Source organism: Callithrix jacchus, chromosome 1, assembly GCF_049354715.1.
Source record: "Callithrix jacchus isolate 240 chromosome 1, calJac240_pri, whole genome shotgun sequence".
NCBI lineage: Eukaryota > Metazoa > Chordata > Mammalia > Primates > Cebidae > Callithrix > Callithrix jacchus.
In genome coordinates, this window is record NC_133502.1 from 10,287,228 (window position 1) to 10,291,898 (window position 4,671).

The 4,671-nt window shown below is 49.0% G+C and overlaps 1 non-coding gene across 1 annotated transcript; it reads right to left on the reverse strand.

Annotated features, from left to right (window-relative positions):
- Positions 1 to 3,432: 3,432 nt before the first annotated feature.
- Positions 3,433 to 3,505, reverse strand: TRNAF-GAA (transfer RNA phenylalanine (anticodon GAA)). The gene has a single exon. It is a non-coding gene; the product is annotated as a tRNA-Phe (tRNA).
- Between the last annotated feature and the right edge of the window lie 1,166 nt (positions 3,506 to 4,671).

The window sequence follows — 4,671 nt, forward strand, 5'->3', positions numbered from 1 at the left end:
CGCTGGACCCGCTTCCCTATTGAAATAGTACATTATAATTACAATCTGTCCTTACCACATTACCTAGTGTCTGGTTTATCTTTGGCACTAACCAGGTGTGTGCCTCCATCCTTCCCCCACCCACACCAATAGCCAGTAGCTGGCCTTACTGTTACAGTAGGGAGCTAGTCAGGCATGAGCAGGGCAGGAGAGCCTCCCTCCCCACCAAGGAATGTCAGGAAATCATAAGATGGTGGGCAGGTGGCAGTTACACTGTTTCCCTAAAATAATAATTGGTAGCAGCCAGCACGGAGGATAGGCAGGCTCCAAATAGAAAAAAGCTGAAACTGGTCATCAGCAGCTTCCTGATAAGATCTTAAGAGCTGGGCGAGTAGGCTCAAGCACGTGCACTAAGAGGCAAAATGGGGGTGTTTAAACTCCCACATGACCACTTAGGAACAATCAATTGGTAAGGGAAGAACACCTCAGATGAGCACGGGTACAACGCCAGTAAACACACTACACATGCCCCCCTCCCAAGGACTAGCAGGGCACTGTGCATGCAAAAGCCCACCCCAAAGGAAGAATTAGGGGAAAAGGGATGCAAAACCCCGGAAATATATAAAACCAATGTATAAAACCCTAAGTCAAAGGTCAATGGGGCTCTCGTTCTCTCAAGTTGCCTGCTTGGTCCTCTTCCAAGTATACTTTACTTCCTTTCATTCCTGCTCTAAACTTTTTTTCTTTTTTTAAGAGATGGAGTCTCACTCTGTCACTCAGCAGGCTGGAGTGCAGTGGCGTAATCTCAGCTCACCGCACCCTCCACCTCCCGGGTTCAATAGATTCTTCTGCCTCAGCCTCCCAAGTAGCTGGTATTACAGGCTTGCACCACCACACCTGGCTCATTTTTGTATCTTTGGGCTCATGTTGCATTTTCTATATTTGTATTAGGCTCATTTTGTATTTTTATGCTTTTACAGGCTTGCACCACCATGCCCGGCTCATTTTTGTGTTTCCACCATGTTGGCCAGGCTGGGCTCAAACTCCTGACCTCAGGTGCTCTGCCCACCTCAACCTCCCAAAATGCTGGGATTACAGGTGTGAGCCACTGTGCCTGACCCTAGTCGAAACATTTTAAAAACTTTCACTCCCGTTGTGAAACTTGCCTCGGTCTCTCACTCTGCCTTATGCCCCAGTCGAATTCTGAGGAGGCAAGAACTGAGGTTGCTGCAGACCTGCACAGATTCACTATCGCTAACAATACCTTGGGCAGGGTGCTCAGACCTCAGTTTGTCTGAAATGAAAGTTACTGTCACCCCCGAACCTGCATCTTTTCCCTATACTTTAAAATGTCATAGCTGGTGGCACTCCTGTTAAATCTTTCCATACCTAAGAAATCTTGGCCGGGCACGCTGCTCATTCCTGTAATCCCAGCACTTTGGGAGGTTGAGGCGGGCGGATTACTTAAGGTCAGGAGTTCAAAACCAGCCTGGCCAACATAGGAAAAGCCCATCTCTATTAAAAATACAGAAATTAGCTGGGCATGGTGGCGGGTGCCTGTAATCCCAGCAACTCAGGAGGCTGAGGCAGGAGAATCGTTTGAACCCAGGACACCACTGTACTCCAGTCTGGGTGACAGAGTGAGACTCTGCCTCAAAAAAAAAAAAAAAAAGGAAGAAAGAAAGAAAGAGAGAGAAAGGGAAGAAAAAGAAAGGAAAAGAAAGAAAGGAAAGAGAAAGAAAGAAGGAAAGAAAGAAAAAGAAAGAAAGAAGAAAGAAGGAAAGAAAGAAAGAAAATCTTCTCTGGATGAGGAACCAATGCCACCAGGTGAAGACACACCACCCCATAGAGCATTTTCTGGTGAGGCAGACAAAAACTTTTATTTCCCTCATACATGTACCTGCATGTATATGCACACCTGTCTTAACTAAACATCTCAACTTTTCACTTACAGTAACATTTAAGAGGTAGCAATGTTAGCTGCCTAACAGATACAGCTTATGTTTCATTCTTGCAACCCTGGAAAGGCTGTTATGTGTAAAATGGGGATAATAATAAGTACTTCACATGGTTGTTATGAAGAGCAAATAATATTGGCTCATAGTGGGAGGTTAGGAGTTAACGTCCAATTAGAGAATGAATGAATAAGGGAGAATACACAGTACTTCATGAATGTGAATTACCATTCCCCTTCAAAACAGCAGAACCAGAAAATAAGCAAGACTTAATGCATAGTTTCACAATCGTCCTTCATCTGCTTTCCAGCAACCCGCCACCTCACCAAACTGACTATTCTATTTTCCAACGACACAGATTGATATTTCTTGTTTTTAAAATTTAGATCGACATCCCTGTAACTTCTCCCCTTGGGCCCTGGCTCAGTTCCCACGAGCCATACAAGATAACATCAGGCGCCTGGGCCTCCATTTTCTTGACTCTACTCCCCCCATTTGGCCTTGGGGTTGACTCCCACAGGTAGCTGGGGAAGTTAATGGTCCTGCGTATCCACGCTCACCCACACGTGAAAACAAAATATCTCAGAAATAGTAATTTCGAGCACATGTCGAAGTTCTAGTTCACACTTGCAGGGCAAAAGACAGCAAAAGGGAAAAGCTGGTTCACAGCAAGTCTTAGGAAAGCAAGGGCTCTTTTAGAAATACAAAAGAACCTCTAGACCCGCGGTGTAATACCCGCTGTCGCGCCCCACCGCCAGAGCTGTCTATCCAGGGCCGAGAATGCGCATTTCTAGGTAGTTCTCAGGCGGTGCTGATGCTGCGGATCTAGGGACCGCACTTTGAGAACCACCGGTGCAGACCCTGGCTACCGTTCTTTAGTCTGACGCTACAGTCAGGGGGCTGTAAATCTGCCACGCCTTCACCGCCCGGCCAGGGCAAAGTAACCTGGTGGCGCCACCCCGGGGCCAGGCCCAAAGCGGGCCTCGGTGCTCCTCTAACCACAAATACCCAGCACTGGGTTTCGTTCACCGGCAGCGCCAGGTGGGGGCCATCCGGCCACGCAGCAGTTTTGCTTTTTCTTCTAATTAGGATACTTGGAGTGACTGCGATGACACTGGGGATGAAGGTGTGCTGGCCGCGTGGACAGACTACACCTCCTTCAGACTGGAGCCTCGGTTTTCACACCATCCCCCCCAGGCAGGGCGCGGCCCCGTCTCGCCACCGCGGGCTGGGTCGTTCGCGTCACCCGTAGCCGCGGGTGGCTGTGGGTCCCGGACACAGGTTCCGCGGCGCGCACGCGCGGCAGCTTCTCCAGTCCCCGCCTGGAGGCGCCTGCGCAGAGCAGCCGTGCTCCTGGGGGTGGCTGGGAACGACTGTTTAATTTCTCGTTCACCCTTCAAATTTCAGTTTGTGCTTGGGCTTGAAGGAATGAGCTCGGGTGTCGTGGACGGAGAGTCTTACAAAATTTCAGTTCTTGAGATCAGAATTCAAAAGTAGCTGCCGAAACCCGGGATCGAACCAGGGACCTTTAGATCTTCAGTCTAACGCTCTCCCAACTGAGCTATTTCGGCACGCTGCTCGCTGTCTTCGGAGTAGGCTATCACTGAGTGTTTTGCGGCCAACTGTTTTGTTTGTCTCTTCCTGGTGAGCGTTTACGGCATTTCTTCCTAGTCCTGTTAAACGGTGTCGTCGGAGGTCTTCCTCCTCACTCCTTCCACGCAACCACTGGGCGCGCTACACACGCTGCTTACTTTCTTAGTCCACTCTCAGCCCAGGGCTGGTTCCAGGCTCCCGACGGCGGCTCCTAGTGCCGGTTGCATCCTCTCAGGGCTGGTCCCCACGAGATCCGGAGCACGGGAATCGCCTCGGCGAGCTCCTGCCCAGGCCTGGTAGCCCCTTCCCGCCGACCCGCCCCTGCCTATAACTGCACATTTGTCACCCTGCTCCCCGAAAAGTTCCAGGCCCCAGGCGAGGAGCCGTGTAGACCCAATACGATTGGATGAAGGAGTAGACGGGGCAGGAATCGTCAGAGTGGCCTCGGGAGAGGAGTTTGCAGCCTCTCCCTGCTCCAGGGCCCAGGAAATGTCCACCTTAATCATCGCCTCTTTGCATGGAGCTTGACTGGCAAATAAATACTTGGTGAGCTCACTAACGATGATTATTCAGTCTGCTATTTCCCACACGAGTCGACAGATGTTTCTGAAGCACCAGAAACATACCAGGCACAGACATTCTTCACTTCCCAAATATCTTACTTTTTCCAGTTTTAATTTTCGTCTCCAATTAAATTGTAATTCTCTCAAGGCAGGGATCTTACTCTGCTCTTTTAGAGCTTTGTATTTAAGTGGAAGCTTCACAGCCAATTTGGACGTTTGGATAGATTGGATGGCTAAGATGGAAAGGATGGATGGATGGATGGATGGACGGATGGATGGACGGATGGAAGGACAGATAAGGTGGATGGATAGATTGGATGGATATGATGGATTGGATGGATGAATTCAAATGTGAAAGAGAAAAAAATACAAAATTGGAAATTTTTGCAGTCTCTATTTTCTCTGCCAAGCTTCCTTCCTTCCTTGAAAGAGAGTTTCCTTCTGGGTTCCTTTATTGTGCCAAATCCAAAAAAACAGCCGAGGCGTTTGTGGTCTAGTGGTTAGCATTTTAAATCCAAAAAAAACCCCGAAGAGCTGGAGATTTAACAGAAGTCAGCAACTAAGGATGAGAGAGAGAGACC